Below are 15,396 nucleotides of genomic sequence, written 5' to 3'. Positions count from 1 at the left end.
CTGTTTCTGTGGAGTGGTGGCAGTGAGCCAAGCCAGGCCAGAGCCTTTTTTACTCTGTAAGGAAGCAGGGTGTCAGACTGTGAGTAGCTGTGAAAGCCAAGCAAGGCTGAGAAGTAAGAAGCCAGAGGCCAAGCCAGGCCAGGTTAGCTACACCTGTGAGAGACAGGACTGGAAAGACATTGAGAGACTTTGACCTGTGTTTGCAGACTAGCTGCCCCAAGGTTAGTCAGGGGTGAAGAAGTGAGTTAGTGCCCTGAATGGGGGCTAGGTGTTTGTTATTTTATGTTTATTTGTGTTGAATGCTGCCAGTAAAGCTTAATTATTTCATTTACTCACTGGAAAAGTTGTCTGTTGATCCTGATTTTGCACTTAGAAACTGCACCAATACACCCCTCTACCGATATATATAAGGTTTATTTTTGTTCATTGCCTGGTCCGTTTCATGTTTGCGTGTTTCATGTATGCATCACTTTATCATAAATAAGCTCCAAGGGGAGCTGTGAAAGAGATGCACTAGGTCACTAGTTTTTTTAAGGAAACAGCCGTGATCATTCATCATCAGTGTTTCAGACAGGTTCTGGACATATGGCACAGGGCAGAGAAAACTATGGGGGACATTTATCAAAGTTTGATGAGAGATAAAGTAGAGCTAGGTAAAGTACCAACCAATCAGCTCCTGTCATTTTACAGGCTGTGTTTGAAAAATTACATTCAATTAGGAGCTGATTGGTTAGTACTTTACCTATCTACTTTATCTCTTTCCAAACTTTGATAAATATGGGTGTGATATAGAAATTCTACAATGTTTAGGTCGACAGTCAATAGGTCGACTCCATATGGCCAACATGTATTAGGTTGACACTGACAAAAGGTCGACATATATTCACCGTCAGAGCACAGGGAAGCCCAATTAGTGTACCGCGTCCCCCTGCATGGCTCACTTCACTCGCGGTTCAGCGGGCAAGGTGCCTTGCTGTGCTTGGCACAAATTACTATTCCCAATCGTAGTCCATGTGGATAGTAAAGTATGAAAAAGTTGTAAAAAAATGCAAAAAATAAAAAATTGTGTCAACCATTTGTACCTGTTGACCTTTTGTCAGTGTTGACCATATGGGGGTCGTCTTAATGACTGTCGACTTAGACATTGTCTGTCTTAACAATGGAACCCAATAAATATGCCCCTAAGTCTTTGTCCTGAGAAAGCAGGTGTTCAAGAATTTCATTTATGACACTCAGGGGTAAATTTAATAAAGCTTCTAAAAATGAAAAGTAGTGATGTTGCCCCTAGCAACCAATCAGATTCTGTCTATAATTTTCTGGGATGCAACAGACAAATGAAGACAGAAACTGATTGGTTGCTATGGGCAACATCACTACTTTTCATTTGTAGAAGTTTTAGTAAATTTACCCCTCAGAGTCTGAAAATATTTTTCCTACCCAGAACCAATATAATGATTTGAGTTGAGTTTGGAACCAATGGTTCACTTTTGATTATTTTATCATATTCTTTCTATTTCATTATTTAACTGCTGGTTACAAGACAAATATACTATTTTATGCAAAGCTCTTAGGATCCTAGCTCTTTTTCTAAGATATCATTCATATATCAGTGTTAAAATTAATGATTTATTGATAACATGACATTTTAGTTTTACAACTGGGTCATGAGCAAAACATGGCTAAATTGCATTGGTATAAATTTAGGTCCTGGCTTATGGATATATCAATGCATTGAAAATAACAACAAAAATTACACTGAAATAGATATGTACAATGACAATAAAAGTGTTAAAAGAGGACTTATAAAAAAAAGCTTTCTTAGCAGCAGTATGTAAAACAATGATGAAACAAAAAATATTTTAGAACAATTTATATTATTAAAAGCAATTAGCCATTTCACACAGAAGGTACTCGATCACGTGTTAATAAAGGACCAGTCACATAATAACTGAGGAAAGGTACCCAAATCCATCATTGCATAATGCAGTGATGCACATAGCCAGTTAAAAGATTTACTTTCACATTTTTTGTCTTTGTGAAAATCTTGGCCAAAATGAAAGTAATTCCAATATGTTAACATGGTTCATTATTTTTTTATACACACACACACACACACACACACACACACACACACACACACAAACACACACACACACACACACACACACACAAACACACACACACACACACACACACACACACACACACACACACACACATACACACCTCTGTGTATCCAAAGCACAAATTTGCTAAGCCATGCAATTATTTACTGGGATTTCTATGTTATAAACAGAGAAGGCACTAGGGGACACTGTGTCTCTTCCATAATGCACACTTTCCATCCTACCTCCTTTCTAGTCCCTGAGGATTCTGCTTAAGCTAAGGCTGCCAATGAAGTCAAAGCCTAATGCATTTCTCTGTGGTACCACAGGCTGCATCTCTTTCAAATTACAGTGCAGGCGGACCAGACAACATTTTCTGAATTAGCATCTCCGGAACTCCTATGCTCACACACACACACAGTACACATCTAGAGTACAGCAAGGTAGCTGTCTGCTTTACCTATGGACATTATCTGCACTTCACTTTGGATTAGGGGAAAACTCTGATTTTCTGCGAAGCACAGAAGCAGTAGAAGCAGGAGTTCCTGTGGAGAACCCATTTTGGACACCTGCATTCTTTTTTAATTCTTTCCTTTTTTTTTTGTCCCTGTCTTTTGGATAGCTAATGGATGAGGGGATGCAAAATTGGTCTTGAAGAATAAGCTAAGTTTGTGGAGTTCTATTGGAAAGCAAGATGCACCCTTCCACAAATATGGAAATGTAACTGGGATCTTTGATGGATATCGATTTTAAAGAAAGACCACAGGTAGGTTATAGCTTTTTATTCCCCTTTCTTATTGCAGCTGCTGACAATAAACCTTTCAACTTCTGCTCAATTTATGATAGAAATCATTGTGTTAATCAAACACAGATGTCAGGGTGGCACATATTACATAGTGGGAACACAAGTCCAATCAAATAATAAAAATTAAAATTCCAAAGCACCGTTCTGCACACCTCAGTTTTTAAAACATTTTTTATTTGCAATCATCTGAAGAGCAATTTATTTCTCGTCATCAATCATTCAGACATGTTAATGATTTCAAGAGGTGAATAGAAGGGAAATCAGCATATGATTACTGCATAAAGTTTGCCTCTATGCCTTACATCTAATACTACTTTCATGCTTCAGCTGTATTCGCCTTGTTCAGGAATCAAAGCATCTGGTTAATTGTGTGAATGAATTGGGTATTTGAGGTTTCTTTCAATTACTAGGCAAGAAAAAAAAAACACAAACAAAGCATTTTATATGTGGCTTTTAAGCACATCAGCTGAATTCCTGATGTTACGGTGTATGAGGTATGCAGTTCAGGTACTTTGATGTCCTGTATATTGTATGTAAAATTCTCGGTATAGTAATGTATTATGCCTCTGGCTCTTAGCTGCTGTATTATATTAAAATGCTTTTCACATTTTCATGGGCGCAGTCTAGAAAAAGTGCTTATCCAATTAAAAAGAAATGCTTGTGGTATAGAAATGTTATTATAAATACAGATTCATTTTTCCTTACTGTGAAATCTTCGTAGGGTGTATAAACAGTGCACACCCAGATATCAAGCACATACAGAAAACTGAGTGGGTGTACTATATATATATATATATATATATATATATATATATATATATATAAAAATAAAAAATGTGTGTGTATATGTATATATATATATATATATATATATATATATATATATACAAACAATGACAGCATTATTGAACAGTAGGAATCATTTATATTGCAATCTGTTTGGAAATGATACATGATACTGTTTTACAGTTTTATAGGCCTGTCTGAAAAATGAGGGGTTACTATTTGACATTGTCAAGAGTATCTCAAAATCATCATCATTACACGTTAGCATCTACAATACCTATAATAACTAGGACTTGTGCATACAGGTAGGCATGTGTGTACTGTTTGTGGGTTGGGTGACATGGTTGGGTAACATTAAACTTGCATAATGTGCTGTTAAAGATGCAGAAAACAAAGAATATTTGTAAATCATAAAACCAAAAGGTTGTCTGGTAAACATTACTTATGAAATCTTGATTTGGGGGGCAAGAATGTATATTTTGAAAAAATATTTCATTTTTCAGCAGCAAAACTTTAGTAAAGTTAATTAAATGTACTTAATTATATATATTTTTTCCATCCCACTAATGGGAAAGTTTGTTTAGAGTAAGATTTGTGTAAATGTAAGTATCAGTATATTATATTATCTATTTAAAAAATGATCGAGTTCTCTTTTAAACTTTTCTGGTTATGTGTAAAATAATGGGATATGGAGTTCCATTGCCTTTTATTTGAATAAGAATTTCTAGAGAAATGTTTCTAAGTTTAGCTTCCCCATTATGAATCCTGTAAAAGAAGTGTAATACAGGCCTCTGTACCCGAGGAGACTGAACCTTTTGTCGTTATCTTTAAGCCAGGCCAAGATTTGCACAATGCCAGTGGAAATCCTGTAGCTTTACAAAAACGGGAATGACAAATTAATTCTAGCCCAGAACATGTCTTAGTACAATGCATTGATGACTTTCTTATTATAATTGTTGATTAGGTTTTTGTTGGCCTAAACTAGATTTTGCCTTTATCACAGTGCATATGGTTAAGTGAGCAAAGCAATGCTAAGCTGTTCTCGCCTACGGGGGCTGATAATGAGGAGTTCCTTAATAGCTGCAGGGCATTTTCAGCCAGAATCGGAATACATCAGGTACTGTAAAAGAAAGCCACTCAGCTTTGTAGTACACTCTGTAACTGATAAGGTTTGGCAGCATAACACATTTTAAGTGGATTTGTTATCTACTGCAACTTTGTAGTACAATATTGGCATGCAACAGGGACTATATAGTCTTGTTTAGGCGCCTTAAGGTGTTTGCACCTGCAATTGAGAGAAACTCAACTTTGAAAATGGTATGTTGAAAGAAAATGTCCTGGGATGTCATGTTTTCAAAATATGACCCTTCCACATGTTCCTTTTGTTCCATACTGTCCAACTGCTCAATAAATATTCTCTTTTTTGCATAAACACTAGTTTTTTTTCCATTTATTCTAATTCTTTAAGGTTTAGAAGTTTATTTTTATAGAAAAGGAATATTTAAAAATGTAGATAAGAATACCATAATTAGATTTAGTAAACATGGCTTGATGGGTTTTGCAGTGCTCCAAGGTCTGCTGAGACAGTGTTGCAAGTAATCTGCAAGGATAGAAAGGTTCAACAGCAAATTGTTTTTGGATTCTATTTAAAAATGTATGTTGGCAACTATGCATTGTGCAAGAGTGTGACCTTATTACACAAAGTGACACTTCTCCATAGCTGTTTATCGCACCTGAGTAACTCTCCCCCTCGTATTCCGGCCCAGTTCAAAATTAGCTTAATTGCTGAAGGAACAGCTCCTTTTATGGCAATGCTTATTTGCATATAGTGTTTCCATAAACTTTCTAGCTTTCTTATTGAGATTTTCGAGAATAAAAGTCATTCTGGTGTCATCTGCTGAATCTAAGGGAAGTGAAAACTGACTTGATAAAAATTGAATTCTAGTCAACAACACTTTTTTTATTTCATTAAAATAGAATAAAATTAAATGAAAAATAATAATAATAATAATAATAATAATAATAATAATAATAATAATAATCCAACAAGCATTACTGGAGGGCACTTTTATTTCCGATACCAAAGCACTCATACTTATGAGTTTCCAAATAAAAACAATTCCAATGTTGTACCTGGCTACTGCTGAGATTTCCTAGCAGACCTGATCACATACTATATTTACAATCATGTGCCATTAGTAGTTAGTACATCAATACGACATTCAGTGACATATGTGGTATCAAGTGGCTTTTCTGTTAGCTGTAAACCTGTTTTAAATATCCACTGGCAGAATTCCCTGCTAGCCACTGGTGGGCGAGCTGCATCTTTAGCAGCTGTGGGGAGAGCTAGCAGTTCAGGTGATGAAATAAGAAATGCCGTGCCTCTACATTATAAAGCGAGAGCAGGAGTGACCTTGAGAAGTGATAGCGCAAAGTGCAGGTGTAATAAGGATTCCAACATCTGTCTTGTGTGACAAACACATGTTAAAGGCAAGATGAGGCTGGCTAAGAAAAGGAAGGAGAAGTTGAAGAAGAAGTAAATATAGTTTAGGCTTGCACAGTAACAAACCCAATTCTCTTAATACCAGTAATACCAAATTCATTGGTTTGCACAGGTAGTCAGTGGGCAACATTTAAATAAATAAAGGCACATACAGTAATAGATATACAGTAATACAGGTTGAGTATCCCTTATCCAAAATGCTTGGGACCAGAAGTATTTTGTATATTGGATTTTTCCGTATTTTGGAATACTTGCATACCATAATGAGATATCATGGCGATAGGACCCAAGTCTAAGCACAGAATGCATTTATATTTCATATACACCTTATACACACATCCTGAAGGTCATTTTAGCCAATATTTTTAATAACCTTGTATATTAAACAACGTTTGTGAACATCGAGCCATCAGAAAACAAAGGTTTCACTATCTCAGTCTCACTCAATAAATTCCGTATTTCGGAACATTCCATATTTCGGAATATTTGGATATGGGATACTCAACCTGTATATGCATTATGATTATTTTTATTATTATTAGTATAGTATTTTTATTATAAATAGAGAAGTAGTAATAGTAGTGGTAGTACAAGCTGAAGTAATAGATGTAGTACAGGTTGAGTATCCCTTATCCAAAATGCTTGGGACCAGAGATATTTTGGATATCGGATTTTTCCATATTTTGGAATAATTGCATACCATAATGAGATATCATAGCGATGGGACCTAAATCTAAGCACAGAATGATTAATGTTTCATATACACCTTATATACACAGCCTGCAGGTCATTTTAGCCAATATTTTTTGTAACTTTGTGCATTAAACAAAGTGTGTCTACATTCACACAATTCATTTGTTTCATATACACCTTATACACACACAGCCTGAAGGTCATTTAATACAACATTTTTTATAACTTTGTGTATTAAACAAAGTTTGTGTACATTGAGCCATCAAAAAACAAAGGTTTCACTATCTCACTCTCACTAAAAAAAAGTCTGTATTTTGGAATATTCCGTATTTCGGAATATTTGGATATAGGATACTCAACCTGTATTATAGTTTTCCTTTGGTACTTTTTCATTTAATACAGTGATAGACCATTGTTTATTTCCAATCCACCCAGGTTCACTTTTTTGCTGACGTCCCCTTTCATTTTAACACCTGCAATTGCAAAGAATTGTCACCCCAATCATGTAGCCATTATGTACATACATGCAGAACTATTGCCCACAGCAAACAACCAGATTGTAGCTATCATTTATCTACCACAGTCTATAAAATAATAGCTGTAATTCTGATTGATTGTGATGGGCAATACCTCCACTAGTACTCTTTAGAAGGTATGATAAATCAGGATGTAGTTATGTGACCGGTGGTCAGGAGACCGCTGGTCACAATGCCGATGCCTACATCCCGCCACCTCTAAATCTCGACAGTCGGCATGCCAACTAACAGGGACTATTCCCACTTGTACGTGTCCATGACACCCAAAGAGTAGGAATAGAACTTGTGGCGGGCGCAACCTGGGGCTTAGTTGCGCTCACCATATATACTTTTGTACGTGCAAAACAAAAAAAACAATGATCTAAATAAATTTTACTAATCGCCTTTATAAAAAAAGAATATGTATTATTTTTGAAAGAATGAGGCCACGGTAGATATTATGTTGTTTTGAACCGCATTGCTAGCTGTGGGCTGATAAATGTCTATACATTTGCTATAGAAACATGCAGAATGAATTTAAGAAAACTACAATGCAGTAGAGTACTTGTTGGATCTGAAAGGTATTTTAGATTTAGCATCTGTAAATAATGGGCTTACACAGCGTAAATGATTGAAGTTGTTTATAAAGTAAACAAACAAATAAATATAATAAAAAATGCAATTAAACCCCACCTTGAAAGCAAATGTACTCATCATATTCTTTTTTCTATTTGGAAGTGGACTACAATTCAAATTAAAGAAAGGACATGTTGATGGTTGTTTATTCTAACTGCCTCCTAAATTATTTACAAATGAGCTAGTGCTGCAGCGTTGAAGCTGGTAAGGATGGCCATGTTGGCTAAATTAATGATCAGCCGTAAATGCAAAAGTCAGAACTGAACGTAAATAACAGAATGAAACGAGGATGTTTTTACGCTTATGTGTTAGGACTCAGAGGCCCAGAGCAATCAGGGGTAATGCCATGCAAGTGTTAGCTGTTTTCTGCTAGTAAGGGTTTTGCTGAGATGGAAATAGGATGTTGTCATGAAATAAAGAAGAGTAAACAGATGATATAAATGCTATTACATACTCTACTTTTACAGATGCTGTAAACTAGTGATGGTCAGTGGCATTACTAAGGGGGTGCGGGGGATGCGGGTCACACCCGGGTGTCACCCTCTAAGAGGTGACACCAAAATGCAAACTTCTCATTGACAGGTGTTGGGTGCTGCACTGTGACATTACATGCAGCACAGAGTGATGAAAACTGGAGATGGGCTGTGAGGCCACGTCCCATTCACAGAAGGCCACTCATTCCTCTTTGGCACCCAAGCCTTTAGTGCACACAAGAGGCTTTCCTTAGCACCAGGTGTCATCGGCCATAGTGATGCCCCTGTGATGGTCATGTGTTAGGCAACAAATTGACTGAATACAGCAAAGAATACTGAACGTTATATTCCAGATCACTAATATCAGTGGCCTAAACTCTATCACCCATAGTCCCAAACTCTGCTTCATACTTATTCTCAGGTGTGGATTGATCGATACATTTAGTTGAGCATTCTCTGATGGAACGCAAGCCTAATTTTGGGTGCTATGTAAAATGGACAAAATTATGTTCAAATTGATTTAGTTATCCAATGAGCTATGAAAGCCAAAATGTTATTAAATCTGTGTACTGGATAAACCATACTTATCCACTACTATGTTTCTCCTCTGGGAAAAGCACTTCGGGGGCTGGGCTCATTACATTAATAATCCCAGCCCAGTGGCGTAACTAGAAATTTTCCTCCCCCAAGCCAAAAAATTATCTGCCCCCCGCCCTCTCCATAGTTGCCACTAGTAACGTGATGAACTTTCGCGTGCCGCAGGTACATGCACCAGAAATGGGGCTTGGCCTCATTAAAATGGCCACATTATGCCACACACTGCAATGCCCCTGAGACATTATACCGCATACCATGCCTGTGATACAGTATACCACACACCATCATTCCTGTGACACATTATGACACACACCGCAATGCCCGTTATATATTATACCACATACCACAATGTCCGTGATACATTATGCCACACATCTCAATGCCTGTTATACATTATGCCACACACCGCAATGCCCATTACACATTAATCCCTACAGTAAGGCTTCTAATTCCTTTTAAATTACCTGATCGTTGCCAAGGGTTTCATGATCTTGGTTCCTTGCACGGTGCCAGGGGGTTTCATGCTCAAGGTGTCATGCTCATTGTCAGGGGCTTCATGTGCTGGGTGTTATGCTCGACACTCCCCACCCCAACAACAGGCGTAGTACAGTGCAGCCTCACCAGCGAGTGACCACCCCTTCCCCCTGACAGGAGGTTACTGTAAGCTGCGGGCAATGCTGCCCTATCCCTCCGCTGTGCTGCTGAAGCTGTTAAAAATGAGCCATGGGCAATGCTACCCAACCGGCCCCCTCTGCTGTTTAGTGAGCCACTGGCAATGCTGCCGGATCCCCCTTTCCCACTGCAGGTTTTACTGAGCCACGGGCACCGCTGCCAGATCCCCCCGCTGCTGGTGCCGCAACACCAGGATAAAATGGTGGCAGGGTTGCTGGGTGTTGCGCCCAGCGCTATGCGCTCCCGCAGGTCCTGGCACTTCCTAGATGCTAGAGGTCAAGTATGACCTCTAGCATGTCTCCTCCATGGCTGCGGCCATTTTGGAAGGGACATTTAGCAGACTGACATGCGGACGGCTAGTCCGCATGTCAATCTGCTCTGAATCAGTGGCAGCGCCCCCACCGCCCTACGCCTCCAAGACACCACAGTGGCTGCGGGTGTGGTAGTTACGCCACTGTCCCAGCCCCTGTCATGGCAGAATGCTGGAATTCACGGATCATTGGAGGGGATAAAAAAAAATGTAATTTGTATCATTTTAGCCCCACCCCTCCATACAGACCCTAGGTAGTAGGCAGGATGCAGGAGATTCACCCACTCTTTTGGGGGTCTCGGGGACTACCCAAAAATTGGAGAATCCAACACCTTCTGGGAAAGTGCATAAGTATTGGATAAACTCTCTAATAGGACCAAGCCACTAGAATTAGCGGTGTGTTCTGCATACCTTAAGCTGATTGAATTAAATGTTTTAAACCTAAAATGTATAATAAAACCATTTGTTTGTACCACCGAAGTGGAATTATTGTGAGAGCCATGCAAAATATCTGTGTTGCATGAAACTATTTCTAAATGTTTAAATATTTATTCGTAACAAGTATGTGTACAGAAGCAGAAGTAATAGGGCATTATTAATACAGAGATGGTGCTTGGCCATACAAATGAAATGCTCATATTAGGTACAATACAGAAGGCAAATACAGTACCACCATAATGTAAATAGCACTGTTTCAATGGTCACCTCTATACTGCATATTTCATAACGATCCATGGGGACAGCAAACGTGACCTCACCATGAGGATAAACATTGTCTGCCTTGCTTGGTCCTCAGGGTAATCCTGTCTTATTATATTTGTAATGTATATGTTCCACATATAGGGGGCGATGTAAGCCTTGGAAAGTGATAAAGTGGAGAGATATATAGTACCAGCCAATAAGCTCCTAACTGCCATGTTACAGGCTGTGTTTGAAAAATGACAGTTAGGAACTGATTGATTGGTAGTTTATCTTTCACCACATTATCTCTCCCCAAGGCTTAGTGCATCTGCCCCATAGACTCCAAAATGTAACTATGAAAGTGCATGCAGTTAGAGGTGGAGACAATGTAATCAGTATGCTGATCATCCCACTGTGCATAGATAGATAGATAGATAGATAGATAGATAGATAGATAGAATGTGTTTTTTTCCACACTGTCCAGTGTTGTGGAGCACTGCAGTAGCTTACAAATTAATGATGATAATAATAATAATAATAATTATTATTAGTAGTAGTAGAAGTAGTGGTAGTAGTAGTAGTATTTTTAATAATAGATATATGTAAGGCGTCACATCTCATTTTAATAAGAATACACATGAATGTACTTTATTACTTTAAATACACATTTTTAGACTATTATACTGGGGATACGGTCATTAGGTCAACAACACTTAGGTCGACAGTCATTAGGTCGACCTCTGTTGGTCAACATGCATTAGGTTGACATGGTCACTAGGTCGACATGGTCATTGGATCAACATGTACTAGGTCGACAAGGAAAAAGGTTGACATGAGCTTTTCACCTTTTTTTTACTTTATGAACTTTTTCATACTTTACGTTCCACATGGACTGCGATTGGGAATAGTAACCTGTGCTGAGCGCAGCGGAGCGAGGCACCTAGCCCGAAGCTCGTGAAGAAAATGACACCAAAAAAAGTAAAAAAAACTCATGTCTACCTTTTTCCATGTCGACCTAGTGCATGTCGACCTAGTGACCATGTCGACCTAATGCATGTTGACCAGTAGTGGTCGACCTAATGACTGCCGACCTAAGTGTGGTTGACCTAATGACCTATACCCTTATACTGTATATTTTACTTATGGCAGTGGTTTCCAAAGTTTTTTTAATCACGGCGCTCTAGAATATCAGATTTTTTTTCACGGCACTCCTAGGCCAAAAATTTCTTATTGAGAAAAAAAATATATATATATATTACATTAAGTAGATCACGTTTATTTGTCATCCTTAGGGTCAGTTGTGTAGTGAGGGACAAGATTTGCTACTGTTTGGCCACATATTTTATGACTGGCAGCCACCAGCATTGGTTTTGCCTATTATATTGACCATGAATAATTTGAATTGGTCCTGGACCACCAACCCAGGGCACCCCTGCATGTGTACCGAAGCACCCCAGGGAGCCACGGCACACAGTTTGGGAACCTCTGACTTATGGAGTTCAATGTTGATTTTGTAAACATTTATTCACATAGTGATGTTAGATGCCACAAGATGATAACTGTTGTATACGTTCAATGTTTACAAAGGTATTGTTTGCAAATGTTGTGTGTCCATTCTCTCTTTTTAAAGCAGACAGTTGGTGTCCCAGTACAAGAGTAAATTGAGGAAATAAGAGACATTAGGTAAATCAGTCCCAGGTCTCCAGAGTGTACCTAACGTTTTCAGCCTATTTGTATGGTCTGGTCTATTATGGATTTTTCCTAGGCTCTTCCTGTGAATTACAGATCACTTAATGATAACCAAGTTCCTAAGCAGAATACTGTTTCTCATTCATCACAACTTAATATATATTAGATAGCAACTTTAAGATTATACCACAAAATGAAATGAGACACAGCTGTGGCCTCTTCCAGCTGATGTTACCTGTGTAATAGTCTCACACCGCTGCAGCTGTACATTTAGTATTTGTCATTGTTTCATTGCATTAAGGTACCACTGTGTTTCTCACATTTTAGCGCCGTATGTTGGTATGCAATTTACATGACTTTCCATTTGTCAAAACATGATGTATAGAGTGCGTCAAATTCAATTATATGCACGTGAATATGTCACAAGCCTTATTTAAAGTTAATGAAATGCACACTCCCATATTAAGATTAATTGTTGACTGACAAAACACATTGTTTAAAAGTATTCTTGCTGGATTACATATTATACTGAATTGTTCTGCTGTACAATGGAAAGGAAAACCATTTTATTAATATGTGTTCCACAAAACGAGTCATGCGACCTAGATTTACAGTGTATATGGTATTGAAAATTTGTAGTCTGAAGTCATGTAATAAAAATATAAAAACAAATTAGTTCTAAATCCTTAAATTCTACAAAACAACAGTCCTCAAGCACAGCGAGATACTACACAGTCTACAGGTAAAAAACACATACCTTACTTGCACCCTTTATGGTGTGCTGGTGTTTCCATGCACAACCTAATGCATACCTTCCTACATTTGCAATAGCTGGAATTGTGCCAAAGCCATTAGTATGCACATATTATCGGGGCAGGGTCATACATCATGGAGGTATTGAACATGAATTTGATGCGCTGGACCATACCATTCCCTTCCCTTTTCATGCTGAACACAGAATGCAAGGTAGCAGTTTATGCAACATACTGTGTCTCCCCAATTCCTGGGCTGATCGGGACAATGCAGTCCCAATAGGGAAGGAGGGAGAGAGACTTTAATTTGGAATTATAACACCAAAATTGGGACAGTTGGTCTTACACCCTGGTGCTAAATTGTTTTTTTTTTTTTTAAACAAACTTAAGGTGTGTACACACGGTGAGATTTTTTTTGCAATTTTGACTATATAGTCAAAATCGCAAAGAAAGTTAGTGCAGATCGCAAGGTGAAAGTCAACTTGTGATCCCGATGCGATTCCGATGTGAGGTCCCGCGAGGTTGGTATCGCAAGCCCAGATAGACTGTGCAGGCAAGTCAATTTTGACTATCTAGTATAAAAGATAGTCAAAATTGACACTTAGCCAAAATCGTACAAAGCCAGTATCGCAAGCACAGTCATCTTTGCTTGCAATACCAACGTAGTCACTATCACATAGTGATAATCGAGATTTAGCTCAAATCTCACCGTGTGTAAACACCTTAATGCCGCTACACATTAGGTGACCCACCGCCAAGCTGGCCGACAGCCGATACGGCAGACTGGAGACCCGGAGGCGGGGGAGGTGACGGGGGAGTGAAGTTTCTTTACTCCTCCCATCACCCGGCTCCATAGCAGTGCATGCTAATATGGACAAGATTGTCCATATTGGCCTGCATGCATAAGCGACACGGCACCAACAATGAACGAGCGCTGGGCCGTGCATCGTTCATCGTTGGTGCCTACACACTGAATGATATGAACAAGGTCTCATTCATTAATGAACGAGAACATTCATATCGCTTAGTAATATCTTCAAGTGTGTAGGACCCATAAGAAGCAGAGCAGCAGCACAGTAATAGTCCCAGTGGTTGGACTGCTAACACCAACACGTAACTGATGCCCCAGGATGCTAAGCACACAGCCTAGCATTTTCATTCCAAAGGAATCTGAATGCTTACTTTTTAATATAAAAAATACTTTGATCCATGCAGTAATATAATGTGCACATCTTTGAGTGCTGCAGTACCATTGTTTGTATGCCCATAATTCTACTATTTGGCTACAGTCTACCTGTCAAAACCTCCCTTCAGGAGTGACCATGCACCTTCAAAACAGGTGTCCTCAAATCCAAATGCAATGTGTACATTCAGAAATAAGCAAGGCTACCTGCAAATAGATCCAATAGATTCTTGAATCGAAACATGCTCATTAGAGCTATTTTATTGAAGCAAAACAGACAATAATCCCCATCCTTCCAGTGCAACAAGATGTACTTGGAGAAAGGATTTATTTTAGCCACCTAAACATCTGTTTATTTTAAGATGTCACCCTGTATATCTGTGTGCTTCCATAAAATAGCTGTAATGAGCAAGTTTTGACTAAAGAATCTATTGGCATGTATCCTTGCTCTTTTCTGAATTTACATAATACCAAGGTGTAACACCAAAGGATTAAATATGCATTCAAATCATTTTTTATATTAAACATGCTTTTCCGAAATAACAGAAGGATTGTCCAATGCTGAGGAAATCTCATCACCCTCAATGCATGATTCACTGCTAGGAAGCTCTCTTGTCTCTTGTCATGGATGGGTAGTCACTTGCAGAGAATACTGACAACTTGCTATTCCAATATTTTGAGGGTGGAGAGTTTAATATATATATATATATATATACATATATATATATATATATATATGAAAGACAGAAGGCGGCACTCATCATAAACTGCAGACCACAGCACTTGTCAATCAACGTATTGATATTGTATATCTTTTCATCAGGATTTGACAAAATATAAAATCTTGAAACGTTGATTGACAACTGCTGCGGTGCCAACTTCTGTCTTTCATATGTTGGGTCCTGAGCAACGAGACACCTAGGAGGGCAATGGACTATATGTATCTGATATTGAAGTGCTGCCTTTATTGTTTACTTTATATGTATATATATATAT

General features: G+C 38.3%; 1 protein-coding gene across 2 annotated transcripts in view; it reads left to right on the top strand.

Moving 5' to 3' along the window:
* Positions 1-2,399: 2,399 nt before the first annotated feature.
* TAFA3 (TAFA chemokine like family member 3) overlaps positions 2,400-15,396 on the top strand; it is a 680,526-nt gene continuing 667,529 nt past the window's right edge. For both annotated transcript variants that reach the window (XR_010238909.1, XM_063955398.1), the window contains exon 1: positions 2,400-2,871. The gene's annotated coding sequence lies outside the window, so the exon portion shown is untranslated. The remainder of the gene's footprint in view (positions 2,872-15,396) is intronic.

The sequence above is a fragment of the Pseudophryne corroboree genome, chromosome 2 (genome assembly GCF_028390025.1).
Source record: "Pseudophryne corroboree isolate aPseCor3 chromosome 2, aPseCor3.hap2, whole genome shotgun sequence".
Lineage (NCBI taxonomy): Eukaryota > Metazoa > Chordata > Amphibia > Anura > Myobatrachidae > Pseudophryne > Pseudophryne corroboree.
The sequence above is the reverse complement of the archived record's forward strand: the minus strand, read 5'-3'. Positions and strand labels throughout refer to the sequence as shown.